Here is a 15,219-nt window from a genome sequence, read left to right as displayed (position 1 = left end):
GCTACTTGCACTAAGTTTAGAGCTTGCATTCCAGACTAGTGTGCTACTGAGTGCAACGGTTGTGCAACCTATAGCACACATAATTTATATGCACTATATAGCACCATAGCACCTTAGTGCAGTACCACAACTCCCCGTCTTTTAGAGAGATTAAAGGAAATTAGCACACCCATACAATCTTCTTGTTCTAGTGCAACTGCTTGTTATGCAAATACTTTGTTAGGACATAAGCCATTCTATTTTATTTCGAAAGGATAATAGGATTGGGTAGATATGATGTGGCTGTTACCATTTCATTGTCAAGTATGCTCTTCAAAAAAAAAGTGTTTTTTCCGATGTTACTACTTTTTTCAGTCAGAAATGTAGTATATGATTGCATAGGTTTACACCATACAATGAATTCTGGCCCTCCAAGGGGCACAGAGATGTAGTCAGTTAATTGTATCGTTTTCATTCTTTTCTCAAAAAAGTACATCTACAAGGTTCCTCTATAAGGTAGTGTGTATAAAGAAAAGACATATTATCATGCTGCTAGCACATTAACAAGAGATTAAAGGAGTTTTTGAACAGCTGCCTTCAGGATATTGATCACATCATGGAAATACTGCACAGTGGATTGCATTCACTTTGCTTTGGGTTAAATGTGATGTCAGAAAACACTCTTAAACTAATTTTTCTCATTTGACCTTTAGAAATAGCAAAGCAGGAGACACCATTAACTGATCAAATATGAGCAATGTCAAAAGTAGAATAAGCACTCAGAGAAATATTTCATCTGTTTAAATTCATGAACCATCTCTGACAAAGCCTTGGATTCATTAAAGTTAGACATTTTCCACAAATATCCAGAGATAAGTATGAAGAGTGGCCTCTCTCAGCAGTGTACTCCTTAAATTTTCAGCAGATTTGTGAGCAACCTGACAAAAAAGTGTGTGCTAAAGTTTCAGTTAATTCATCATGGTGTGATGATCCTGTTCCATTTGTTATCATGAAAGAATCAGCATCACCAAGGAATAGAACTGGAAATTTTTAGTATTCACTTAAGCAATTCCCATATTGTTTTATTTTATTTGGTCTTTTTCATTTGTCTCTGTGCCGCAGTGTCGCTATACAGATACAAACATTAGGTCAGGACTAAAAAGAGGCTGAAGTATCATGGAGAAAATTGTACTTTTTCAACTAGTACTCCAGCTATAATCCTGCAATTATCATTCTCACAGTGGTACTTCTGGGAACCACTGTAGTTATGGAAATTGCATGGAGAATGCAATAGAGCTAGCATTCCATTGATACAATTATCAGTAAAAATTCTGGTTCTATAGAATTCTTCATGCAGTAGCTGGTGAGAAAGATTATCTAGAGCTCTTTCAGCAGCTTCACACAAACATACAGTCTTTATTTTCTCCATGCAATTGCGTACTTGATTAGATGAAGAAAATGAATAGTATTTATTTGCGACAACAGTTTGAAACACTCCTTCTAGGAATAGCAAAGATATGGTACATTTCCCAATTTGTTATGAATAACAAATTACCTAGTGAGGACTTAGTGAAGAAGTGGTCCATAGAAACTAGCAACTTGATTCATTCATTCATCCATCCATCCATTTATTACATTCTAGACTGCTCCTTTCAAAGGCTCTGGACAGTGCACAACAAGGTTAATTTATTTTTTTAAAAACACCATTTAAAACACACTGCTTAAAATAATATAAAAATCATTTTAAAACAGTTCAGAACCATTTAAAACCAATTATACTTAAAAACAATTTAAAAACCTTGGAAGGCCAGGCCAAACAAGTAAGTTTTTAGGGCTCTCTTAAAGGCCAACAACGAGCCTCAATAATGGATATCTGCTGGAATTGCATTCCATAGGCTAGGAGCAGCTACAGAGAAGGCCCAGCTCCCAGTCGCCACCAAGTTGCCACTCAGCTCCATTCACTAAATGCAGCACATCTGTATAGAAGGATAAGCCCCTTTGATTGGTTCAGTTCAAGCCTCAGAGTACATTTTTAAAATATCTGCCTTGACCCCACCACATGTTTTCAGAGATAGAGTCTTCACATCATATAGAGGAGTCTCCTTGGATTACACTATCTGGCAGTCACTCAGACATGTGAGTTGCAGTCTTTTACTGTTCATTTCTTTCTTGCTTTTCCTCTACTGTCTACTGGTGAAGAGGCCAACTAACATGAAATAAACACACCAACGAAGGAAGCTATCATCTTGCCCTTCTAAGCTTCCTCAACCGCTTTTCTCTCTTTGTCTCCCTCTCTGCTTCACTGGCACTCTTTAATACAAGCCTTCATCCAGGCTCTAGTTTAGAACCTTAGCCAAACTGACTAACTCTCCATTAGGACTTCAGCTAAATTATTTCCAGAAAGACTCTCAGAATATTAGCCAAGAATTATTGTATATGCCTAACCAAACTCTTTTTTTCTTCTGTATCCCCATTTTATCCTTAATAAAGCTTTAAACTGTCTCCCTCCTCCTCTTTTCCAATACACCAAGACTTCCTTAAATTAATACTGGAACCAAACTGCTCCCTAAGCCAAGCTAATTTCCCCCCTTTAAGACAAAAACACAGTTGGACTATCTAGCCAGTACTCCGGGACAGTTCTGGTCATGGGGGTGGGGTGTGTGTGGAGCCAGCACAGTTTGGTGGTGGGGAACCAGCACCATGCCTGCCACTCCCCCTCCATGGCAGTGGCCGCAGCTGCCAGCAGCAGCACTTTTACGGTACGTTTTTACTCCCCTCCCACCCGCTCTACTTTCCCCAGCCTCCTGCCTTTTACTGGTAAAGGGGAATTCATCATAATTGTTTGGCATGGCAACTGAAACCAGCCAACCTACTTCAGATCTAAGATCACCAATGTTTGAGGCCCACATTGAGCAACTATGATTGAACTCTCACATATAATCACTTCCTGGTCCTTTTCACCATGAAGATGACCAGGAATTGGAGTGTGTGTGCCTTCTCTTCTCTCCACCATCTGACATTCGGCGGCATAACTACAATTACTGGATTGTGAGAACTGGCCCCTTAGCGGCATAACTACGATTACTTAGTGGCTACTTAGCGGCATAACTACGATTACAGATTGAGAACTGGTTCATTAGCTCACTCTAACAAGAAAAAGCACTGAATTGCTTCTCCACCATCATTTCTGTGTTCAACTGAATGTAAACTTGGCCTGGTTGGAGATGTGACCCCTTACATATTAAAAATTTGGAAACTAAATTGATTTCAATACTAAAGAGTCTAGCTTCGCCAGAAATAGTATAAGCAGGAGGCCTGCTGGGTGCATGTCTAGGTTCAGTTTTGGCAGTAGAAAGGCCAGAGGGTAGCCATTAAAAATGAATGGTAACTTGAGGGTATTTTAATAACAGCTGCTTCTGTTTTCTTCCTTACAGCAGTTTTAGTTTCCATTTCTATACTTTCTTCTTGATGACATGGCTATTATTTTATAGCAGTTTCAAGCAGTTAATTAATGAACTGCACACAAGTGACATGACACCACCTTGCCCAATTATCTCTGGCATCTATTTTTATGGTACGAAGCTCTGCCGCTTTGTGAATTGCCTTGATTCACAAATTGGCTCTGGAAATAGTTATTTTAACAGCCAAAACAGTGCAATGGCAGGGCTTTAGGGGTGATGCACTGCAAATGCAAATTATTTCCCTTGACTCCAGGAAATTCACCAAAGCGCTTTGAACTGTTTCATGACAACCTCTCTTTGCTCTATTCAAGTGAAGGCTTCTCTTCATCTTCTGTGGAACATTGTCAGTTTCCATAATAAGTGATTGCTGTGATAACTGCAGTCCACAGCTATGTGCAGGGTATGGTGGAACATCAAGTACAAGCGGGGGGGGATGAGGGGTATTTCACAGAACAACTAGGAAGAGAACTGGCTTTAATAAGCATGAAACTCAAACGGATGAAAATATTAGATCCTGATATATCTATTTCCTGTGCTCTTCTTCTTTTAAGGACACTTAAGACTGATGATGGCATGTAGGAGGAGGATGCTGCTGTAATTCTACCAAGCAGAATCTGAAAAAAAACGCAGGGGCTTTGTAAAGCCCACTGCCAGGAAGTGACAAACTTTTACAAGCCTCAACATACTTTTCCAGCTTGATTAAAATGTGAGAGGAGAAAAATTGCTGGTTTTGTCCCTCCTTATTTAATGTAATTGAGCTTTATGGTTCCATTCTATTCAACTGGGGCTAAGTAGAATTTTTTGAAGGGCTGTAGACTCGAAATAGGAAAAGGAGCAACAAGGACACCCCACCGGAACCGCCCTGACTCTGAATATTTCCACTGCTGGCTCCAAAACTATTTTTAGGGATGTGCAAATTGATTCGGGTACAAATAGATTTGTACCCAAATCTAGCTGATTCAGGTGATTTGGAGACAAAACACATCACCCCTGTGGTCCATTGGTTAGATTTGGGACCAAATTGAATCACGCCTGATTCGATTCGAATCAGTTCAAGATCGTATCTCTCCTATTAATTCCCCCAGATTCCCAGCTTTCATTTTTTAAAAAGAAAGAAAAGAAAAAGCTAAGCTCTAGCCCTTGTAGAAGTGGGGTTATGGAGCATAATGTATGAGCACTATTTCTCAAGTGTTTGGATTCTTTGGTGTATAATAACTTCCTCTCAGTGAATCCCTATGAGTATTCATTACACACCTTCATTTCTTCTATTCATTCAGTGCCAACTGTCAACTGCCATTTGCCAACTACACCATACACCCACCTGCGTGGCAGTGGGCTACTACTCAGTTTATGTTCTAGGATTTTTTTCAAGAGTTTAGGCTCTTTGGTGTCTAATAACCTTTCCTCATAATGAATCCCTATGAGGATTCATTATACACCAAAGAGTCTAAACACCTCAAAAATCCCTAAATCCGTGTTAGGGTTAGGATATGGCAACTTCAAATCCCCATTGTTTCCTATGGTGGAAATGTTCAACTGTAAAATCTAAAAAAATTCACTAAAAATCAACCAAGTGTTCAACCACCTTGAAATTTGGGTGGTAGGTGGCACCTGTGGAGACCTACCGACCACCCAAATTTGGTGCCCCTAGGACCTTGTTAAGTGGTCTGAACTGGTCCAAATCCAAATCAAATAAAAGCAAATACAATTTTAATCGGGGGTGATTGGGGGGCGGGTAGATTTGGACATAAAACAAATCAGGTGTCATTCCCTTCCCCTCCACATAATCAATGAACATTGAAGATAAAAATGAATAGAGCGAATGGGTCAACAAAATGCACCTGAGTTTTAAAACTGTCTCATAGTCTATTACTTGCATTTTATCACCTGCACCTATTTTCTACTACAGTATTTGTTTGTTTATTGTTCCAGCAACTAAACGTGAGCTAAGTATGAACTAAACCTTTACTTTCTTCTTCAGTTCCAGCTTGAAATGTTAATTCCCTAAGCTATTACTCTACAGCTTTAATGAAACATATGTCATTCATATATTTTTCAAACAACTGCACATGTTGCCAATCATAAATGAGTACTGAAATACTTTGAAATGCAAGAGCAAATTAATTTCTCATTCTTCCTGTACAAAATTCCAGGCAGCACAAAAGATATTTCTTCAGTTGTCTGGCTCATTCTTTCTTCCCCTTTTCTCTGTCTCTCTTCATAAGGCCATTCACCCATTATGTCTGTATTTGCAGGCACATTTTTTGTGTAAATGACTTTACCTACAGCCATATGAAAAGTCAACGGGGTCCGGATCCAATGAAAATATAGAATACATAGCGTTTGAACATAAGCTGTGAATAACTCTATTGTCACCATACCCAAGCCCTAAGAAGACACAGACACCAAGTGTTGGGATAATGGGCCACAACTTTATTGAAATTAATTAGTTGAGTAGCGGACAGAAGGAGGGAAAAAACGCTCCACCCCCCTTGACAGTGCGGGCATAACAAAGACCGGGTTCAGACTTCACAGTCCTAGCCCGTGTCCTAACTGGGCGACACATCCTGATGCAGAAAAGAAGCAGGTAATCAACCTGCTCCTATCCCTTCATAGTCAACCCTGGAGGGGTCTGGACACTTCCAGTCCTTTGCAGCTCCCAGACCGCTGAGCCCTAGGATTTGCGAAGTCCTGAAGCTGGTCTCATGGCCAACCAGCATCCCTGGGCCGCGAAAACCACAAGGGAGCGTCTGACCAATCCACCAGATTACATGCCCAAGGGTGCTCACCGATGTTCAATCCCCCATTCCTGACAACCCAGCCCGCACTGTCCCTGCCAACATTGTGACCATAACTAACTAGACAAGGTTAGGTAAGCAGAGCGAAGTAGGCGAAAAAATTCCCAACACATGCCAATCTTGTTAGAAGCCAAAAATTCCTACTCGGCCCCCAACAGGACAACCAGCCGAAGCCTGCTCTGTGCCTAGGGACAGGAGGGAGGGGAAAGCCTGGCTCAGACTGAATGTTTGGGGCTGGGAGCAGCCAAACTGCAGCTTAAGCCCTGCCCCTTCAAACAAGCCCACCAATGGGCAGTCTTCTGGGGCTTGTGCCAAGGCGGGATTGGGACAAATCACCCTCCCCACTGCACGAGGCCTCGGGAGGGGCATTCATAAAAAGGACAACAATAATGTGTAAACTGCGTGAGACTTCTGCCTGCCGCCTCTGTTGTTGCTGAGTGTTGGCAGGACTGGGGTCCTGGGCTTCCATCTGCCCACCCCTGGGCTACATAGGAGACTGCCAGCGCCTGGGACTGTAGCTGCCTGCTCCCGGTGCCCAGCAGAGGAGGGAGACCATCCACCAGCAAGAGGCACAAGGTGAGAGCTGGTGCTGGGTGTTGCTCCTCTGCTCTTCTTTCATCTGCTGCCTGCCTATGGGACTTCTGCCTGTCGCCTCTGTCGTTGCTTAGTGTTGGCAGGACTGGGGTCCTGGGCTTCCATCTGCCCACCCCTGGGCTATGTAAGAGACTGCCAGGGCTGCCATTGAAGGGGTGACACCAAAGGGGGTCACCCCTTTGGGGAGCCACTTCGGGGAGCAACGAGGGCAAGGGCTACCCCTCTCCCCCGTTTCAGCATTTTTAGGGTTGGGGGAAGGGTGATATAAGGCTTGGGTAAGATCTGTTTTGAATGTTTTGGAGTCTGTCTGTAGATGGGGAGATGGGAGGGCGTGTCCATTGGTCTCAGGGCGGCTATTCCAGTGGTGGTGGGGAATAGAAGAAGTTACGTTGGCAAGTCAGCAGGCCGTTTCAGGGGAAGGGAAATCAGAAACTTAATAGCTGTTTTCCCTTCCGGCTGCCCTGCCAGCACTTTGACCTTGGGGAGCAGTGCCAACTACCCACAGAACATTGCCTTGCTCCTTTGTAATGCTAGGTCAGTCCAAAACAAATCTTAAATTATCCATGATTTGATCAGGGATGAAGGTTTGTATAACTTGGCAAAGAGGCACCTTTTAACGTGGTGATTCTCTTTGTTTAGCAGGGGGAGAGTAACTGGCCCTGTCCACCCCCAGCACAGTACCTCCAGTGACTGTTGCTGGTGTCTATCTTGTGTTTCTTTTTAGATTGTGAGCCCTTTGGGGACAGGGTTCCATCTTATAGGTTTGTTATTTCTCCGTGTAAACTGTCCTGAGCCATTTTTGGAAGGGCGGTATAGAAATCGAATGAATGAATGAATGAATGTATCACAGAGTGTGTACAAACCAGGTGTGTATCACAGCAACTTGGTAGGGGGAGTCTGGGGGTCCAGTTTGAGCCCAGCTTCTTCCTCCAGGATACTCTGTAGAGGAGCAGGTAAGGGAGCGTGGGCGGGGAGACAGAGTAGCTGTGGTCTTTAAGGATAATATCTCCCTTACCAGGATCCCTGTCAGAGTTTCTGATCATATTGAATGTGTGTACTTACATTTGGGGACCAGGGATAGATTGGGACTTCTGTTGGTGTACCGATCACCCCGCTGCCCAACAGAGTCCTTAACTGAGCTCGCGGACTTGGTCTTGGATTTGGCATTGGAGTCCCCCAGGCTTATGGTGCTGCGGGATTTCAATATCCACTTCGAGACCAGGTTGTCTGTAGGGATGTGCATAAAACCGGTTCACCCGATTTTGTTCGAACCGGGGGTGGTGGTAGTTTGGTTTTGGTTGAACCACCCCCCGGTTCAGTTCAAATTCGAACTGGTTTCAAAAGGTAGGTAGGGTGGTAGGCACCCTTGGGTGCCAACTACCACCTAAACCTCAAAGCAATTAAGTCCTGCCAACTACCACCTAAACCTCAAAGCAATCAATTGCCCATAACTCCCTCTGTAGAGTACTTAGGGGCAAAAAGCTAGGGTGGGTGGTAGGCACCCATGGGTGTCTCCCACTCACAAATTCCCAAGGCAATTGGTTGCCCCTAGGATTGATGGTGAATTTCTAGGGAGAAAAATTCCCATAGGATTTAATGAAGATTTGGGGCAACCCTGAACTCCACCTCTGTGGGGTGGTAGCACCCCAAAGTGGGTCTGGGGCCATGGCAAAAATGGCCTCAGTCCCTCTAAGAAATCCACAGATTAATAGGAGTGATGGTTTGTTTGTTTTTAGCATTTTCTAAGGCATTAAATATATCTCATAGGGATTGCTTGAAAGTGTCACTGGGTGAAAGGTTAAGTCATCAATCCTTATGAGATATTATTTAATGCCTTAGAACAGGGATCCTCAGCGTTGGGCCCCCAGATGTTAGTGGACTTCAATTCCGATAATCCGAAACCCCAGTGGCCTTTGGTTGGGGATTATGGGAGTTGAAGTCCAATAACATTTGGGGGCCCAACATTGAGGATCCCTGCCTTAGAAAATCATTTTACAAAACCATCACTCCTATCAGTCTGGGGATTTCTTGGAGGGATTGAGGTCATTTTTGCCCAGACCCACTTTGGGGTGCTATCACCCCACAGAGGTGGAGTTTGGGGCTGCCCCAAATCCTCATTATATAATTCCCCCCCCCCCATTCACCAAAAAATACTAGGGGCACCCATCAATTGCCACCTCAGCTTTTTTGCCCCTATCTGGGCACCCTAACATCACCCAGGTCAGTCCACCTTACCTACCCAAGCAACTAAGATGACAAAGGCCACCAACTAGTGTTGACAATGACAATGATCTAAAAAGCCACTGCTGCCTGCCAGCACAGCACACACAGAGAAAAATCAGACCTGCTCTGCTGCTCCTACAGGATGGATGATGCCAAAAAAACCCACCGCCCCAGTGCTTGCCCACTGAGGCCACCACAGGCAGAAGCTGACCTGCTCTGCTCTGCTGCTCTCCATGGATGCACAGTTGCACATACTACAGCTGAAAAGGCCAAGAAGGGGTCCAGGCAGGCCAGGGGACTAATCCAAACCAAACCAAGCACAGACTACTAGCTGCTGCTACTACTACTACTACTAGTGGTACACCAACATCACACACCATAGCATGGGCATAGCACACAGCCAGCAGCTGCTGCCCACACAAGCCAATAAGACCTAACTGGATGGCACACAGCAGTAGTAGCCAGGCATCGCTGCCAGCCGTAACAACCTCCCTGCCCTCTGCCTGCTCCCCTGCACCAGCAGTCTCCTCCACCACCACTGGCGGTGCCCCAGAAGCACCTGGCACCAAGGGACCCACCACAGCCCTAGTGCCTCTGCCTCAGCCGGCAGCAGGCTGGGGGAAATCTAGCCTGTGCACAAACCTCTCAGCTGGGGCAAAGAATTCTGCAGTGGGGAGGACTGGGGTATCGTCAGGCTCGTCCCTGAGTCCTCACCCTCTCTGCCCCACAGCCGCAGGCACAGCCTGCCCCCGGCCTTTCCCACCTCTGCCTGCCAACCTTAGGTGAGGCCTGGCCTGAACACAGCGCTCACGTTGCTCAGACATAGTAAAGGTGGGAGACTGTATGAAAAAGGCCAGAAAGGGGCAAAAAATAATAATTTGGAAGGGGGGAAGGGGCAAAAAAGACCAATTAATTCGGAGCTGGGAGGGAATTTTTTTTGAAAAAACCCAATTGGGGAGAAGGGAAAACTTTTAACTGGGGGGGAGGCCAATTGAGGTGAGGTGAAGGGAACCTTTTGGTTAAGTTTGAAAAAGCCAATCGGGGAAGGGGGTGTTTAATTTAAGCAAAGGGGGAAATTTAAAATTTAATTTAAGCAAAGGGGGAAATTTAAAATTTAAGCAAAGGGGGAACCCTGGGTGGGTGGCACAGGCGTTAGGTGGAGTAGTTGCGGGGGGGAGGGAATTTTTTTATTATGGGGAAAATAGATTGGGGGGGATTAGGGCACAGGAGGAGGTCAGAGGAGACCAGGCCAGGCTGCAGGGCCTAGGCCAGGGATGGGGAACCTTGGCACTCCTGCAGATGTTGGCCTACAATTCCCATAATCCCTAGCTATTGGCCTCTGTGGCTGGGGATTATGGGAGTTGTAGTCCAAAAACAGCTGGAGTGCTAAGGTTCCCCACCCCTGGCCTAGGCCCTGGGTCAGCCAGGGGACTGGCCTGGGATGGGATCCAGTCAGGGGATGGGATGGCAGGGAGGGAGGCAGGAACAACAAAAAGACTTTAAAAAGCACACTAAACAAAGAACAAAATCAAAGCAAAAATAAATCAGCAGGAAAAGAGATGAACAAGAAGAGAGGCAGGGTATGAAATCAATGCAGATGGATGGGGTGGGGGTGGGGGTGGTAAGGGCCAAGGCCTAAGGCCCTGGCCAAATAATAAAGGAATGAAAGAATGAATAGATGAGAAAAAGAAAACACAACAACAGTAATAGATGGGAAAAGAATCTGTAAAGTAACACAGTCACAGACACAGGGCAGAGAATGGACAAAAGAAAGAGAAGGAGGACAGACACAGTCAAGGACTCACACAGACACCAGCTAGTCAGCAGAGCAAGGTCCAGATGATCCCACAACTGCAGCCAAAGAGAATTTTCTAGGCCAGCGGCTTGGCTTAAATAGGTTTGAAACTCCCTCCTTTGGGATCCCCACCTTTGCACTGTCCACCCACCCTCACGGCCAACAGGGTGCCAGCTCTCAAACATTGGCACACTCAATAGCCTACCAGAGCGCAAGACTCATTCTGGCCAATCAAATGATCAATAGCCAAGCCAATGCAAAGTCTGGAAAAGAGGCTCACAAAATAGAGGCCAGGAGCAAAAGTGAAGAATGATCCACAAAATGGAGCACAGACACACACAAAGTCTTAACAGACCCTAGGCACTCCATGGCACATCCAAACCGGTTCGAACCAGTTTGAACCATATCAAACTGAACTGGTTTGGATTCAGTTCGAACTCAGACCAGAAGAGCAAAACCAGAGCCCTGTCTGGTACAAGTTCGAACCGTTGAACCGAGCCGGTTCGAACTCGAACCAGTTCGCACATCCCTCGTTGTCTGGTGCAGCTCAGGAGTTCATAGCGGCCATGGTAACTATGGGTCTATCCCAAGTGGTCTCTGGACCAACACATGTTGCTGGTCACATGCTTGATCTGATCTTTCATTCTGAGCAGGGTGATGTTCTGTAGGTGGGGACTCCTGTGATTTCCCCATTGTCATGGATGGACCACCATCTGCTTGAGGTTGGACTCACAGTTGCATCCCACCTCTGCAGGGGTGAGGGGCCTATTAGAATGGCCCAGCCAAAAAGGTTATTGGATCCAATAGGATTCCAAGAAGCCTTGGAAGGATTTAATGTTGGCCCTGCCAGCAAGCCTGCTGATGCCCTGTGTGAGAACTGGAATAGTCAACTCACCGGGGCAGTAGACATGATCGCTCCCTAAGTGTCCTCTCCGACCAGCTTCAAAAATGGCTCCTTGGTATACAGCAGATCTGCGGGAGCTGAGGCGGCAAGGTAGACGACTAGAGAGCAAGTGGAGGAAGACTCAACTCGAGTCCAACAGATTACGACATAGAGTGCATTTAAAGATCTATGCTCTGGCTATACATGCAGCAAAGAAGTGTTTCTTTTCTGCCCATATTGCTTCCACAAACTCTCATCCAGCAGAGCTATTAAGGGCTGTGAGGGGGCTAGTTGGACCCCCTACTCCCTTGAATCAGAATTTGGAAACATCAGTTGCCCGCTGTGATGCTTTATTGAGTTTTTTATGGACAAAATATCTTGTATTTGGGTCGATCTACACTTAGACTCCACAGTTATCTCAGTGTCAGATGCAGAGGTATCCAGCAACCCCTCTTCTGTGGTTAGACTGGATCAATTTCCGTTTGTGACTCCTGAGGATGGGGACAAGCTGCTCGAAACGGTGTGCCCTACCAACTGTCTTCTTGATCCTTGCCCAACATGGGTTATATTATCTGGCAAGGAGGTTGTTGTGGAGAGCCTGGTGGCAATTATAAATGCCTCCAGGGACTCAACAGAGGAAGTGTGACTCTGTTGGTCCTTTTGGATGTCTTGGTAGCTTTCAAGACTATCAGCCATAGTATCCTTCTGGAACGACTGAGGGAGCTGGGGGTGGGAGGCACTGCTTTGCAATGGTTCCACTCCTACCTTTCTGGCAGATCCCAGATGGTGTCGTTTGGAGACTAATGCTCTTCAAAATTTGAGCTTTTATATGGGGTTTGGTGCAGGGTGCTATCAGTACACTGTTTACACCCAAATCTATTTCTCCATGCCAACATCATCAGGAGAAGTCATATCCTCTCTGAATGCCTGCTTGGAAACAGTAATGGGCTGGATGAGGGATAACAAACTGAAACTGAATCCGAACAAGACGGAGGTACTTATTGTGTGGGGTTGTCACTAGGGAAGCAATATTGATCTACCTGTTCTAGATGGGGTCACACTTCCTCAGAAGGAACAGGTACACAGTCTGGGAGTGCTTCTGGATCTACACCGTTCCCTGGTTCCCCAGGTTGAGGCAGTGGCCAGAAGTGCTTTCTATCAGCTTCGGTTGATACGTCCGTTTCTTGAGGTTCATGATCTCAGAACTGTAGTACACCTGCTGGTAACCTCCAGACTTGATTACTGCAATGCACTCTATGTGGGGCTGCCTTTGTACGTAGTCCGGAAACTGCAATTTAGTACAAAATGGGGCAGCCAGGTTGGTCTCCGGGTCATCTCGAAGAGACCATATTACTCCTATATTACAGGAGTTGCACTGGCTGCCAATAAGTTTCCGGGCAAAATACAAAGTGCTGGTTATAACCTATAAAGCCCTAAACAGCTTAGCCCCACGCTATTTAAGAGAGCGTCTCCTTCTGCATGATCCCCATCGTCCACTGCGTACATCAGGGGAGGCTCATCTGTGACTTGTCTGGTGGCCACCCAGGGACGGGCCTTCTCTGTTGTCACCCCGAGACTTTGGAACGTGCTTCCCGTGGGAATAAGAGTCTCCCTGTCTCTAGCGGCTTTTAAAAAGTGTCTGAAGACTTATCTTTTTACCCAGGCTTTTTAACTTTTTAAATTTTAGATTGTTTATTGATTTGTTTAAAACTGTTTTAGGCATTTAATTGATTTTAATGTTTTGTTTAGTGTTTTGTTGTTGTGAACCACCCTGAGACTTTGGTTTGGGGCGGTATACAGATTCCTTAAATAAAATAAATATAGTGGGGGAGAACAAGCACAAACTTAATCCTAACAGATGGACAAGTTGTTGGTTGGGAAATCTGACAACCTGGGAATAGATGTACAAATACTCCTGGATGAGCTGTACTATCCTAAAAGACCAGTCACAGCTCAGGAGTGATGTTGTTCCATGGATTCTGTTGGAAGGCCAAGCAGCAGTGACTGTGATTTTCTTCTTACCAGCTTTAGCTGGTTCATCATCTGTGACCTGACCACAGTAAGACATGACCTGGCAATCTCCATACTGGATTACTGTAATACACTCTACAAGAGCTGCCCTTAAAAAAAATATTTGAAAGCTTCAGCTGGAGCAGAAGGATGCAGTTCAGCTTTTAGCCAGGACTGCTTTTTGGGTTCACACATCCCTGTCATATTAGCTACTGGTGTGCTGGCTTTTTTCTTTCTTCTCCTAGTATGCTCCATTTTATATGTGAGGCCGTGCTTAGAGTGCTGTTGCCAATATGTAAGGTGGGTATCTACTTAGAGGAGTACTTTCTTTGTGGTATGCCCAATGCTCTGAAACCTACTTCACTGGAGGCCCACCACCTTGCTATCCCCTTCTGAAAGTTTGTGAAGATCTGGCTCTTTCCCTGAGATTTTTAGGTTGGGCAAGGTATGTTGATGGACAGTGCCATCTGATGTTGTCTGGTATAATTTTATTCTGTCCATTGAGTATGTTCTTTATAATTATTTTTAATGTAATTCATTATATGGTGGCCCATATCTCCTCTAACAGTGCAGAGTTGTCTCCAAAGCATTTAGAGTCATGCTGCACGTAGGGGGAAATTTTCACTGAATGACATCCTGACTAATGCTGCATGTGTGCTTCAAACAAAAGCGTACAAGCAGTTCTAGCCCCTACACTAGTCTCTGCATTTCCAAAATGCAGGCAATTTTGCACACTGACATGTTTCCACAGTAACAGAGCACATTCAGAGCATGGGGACAGCTCCTAAATGGTTGCACACTTGTGCATACCTGCTTCAGAACCATGGGGCCTAGTTTGGGGATTAGTGCTGTGCAGGGGAGCTCTAACCCCCAGACCTTGGGGCCCTGGTTCATGGCTTCCAAGGTCTGGGGGTCTCCAAATGGCCAGGGGGGGCTCCTTCTACCACCCTGCACCCACCCCGCTGCTGCCTCACCGCCAAACCTCCGATTTGTTTCTTAATTTCAGTCACCATGTGCGCGGCTGAGGGTTGGTGGCCAGGGGTGAGCCAAGCAGGCCTCCCGCCCACAGTGGTGGCTGTGGACGGAGTGACCGCTGGGCCTGTCTGTCTGGCCCAGCAGCTCTTGAGAACTGTGAGGCACTCCAGTGCACTTGTGCAGTTGAAATAGATCGTCGCAAGCACATGATGTCACTAAGTTGTTTTTTCAAGAACAGAAGACACTACAAGAACAGAAGCCAATTTCCTCCTACCCTCTGTAGTCCCTGTGTTCCCCCATAATTCACTCCTGAGCACTGCTGGACCCTATGCACAATCATGTGTGGCACAGGGGGCTGCAGCTGGAAGGGGAAAATAGGGAATTGCAAAAACTGGCTTCACTTGGTCAATATATTCAGAAGACAAAGTTCACTAAAATGATTGAATAATGAAATTAATCTAGAGGCAAACTAAGTTTCTTTTTGCTGGGTCCGTGTTAAAG

General features: G+C 45.5%; 1 long non-coding RNA gene across 1 annotated transcript in view; it reads left to right on the top strand.

The window, feature by feature from the left end:
• Positions 1-4,120, top strand: part of LOC128352940 (uncharacterized) — a 43,859-nt gene extending 39,739 nt beyond the window's left edge. The window contains exon 4 of the long non-coding RNA XR_008320725.1: positions 3,992-4,120. This is a non-coding gene — a long non-coding RNA (uncharacterized LOC128352940). The remainder of the gene's footprint in view (positions 1-3,991) is intronic.
• The last annotated feature ends 11,099 nt before the right edge of the window (positions 4,121-15,219 follow it).

This window comes from Hemicordylus capensis, chromosome 4 (assembly GCF_027244095.1).
Source record: "Hemicordylus capensis ecotype Gifberg chromosome 4, rHemCap1.1.pri, whole genome shotgun sequence".
Lineage (NCBI taxonomy): Eukaryota > Metazoa > Chordata > Lepidosauria > Squamata > Cordylidae > Hemicordylus > Hemicordylus capensis.
Note: the sequence above shows the minus strand (reverse complement) of the source record. Positions and strands in the feature narration are given on the sequence as shown.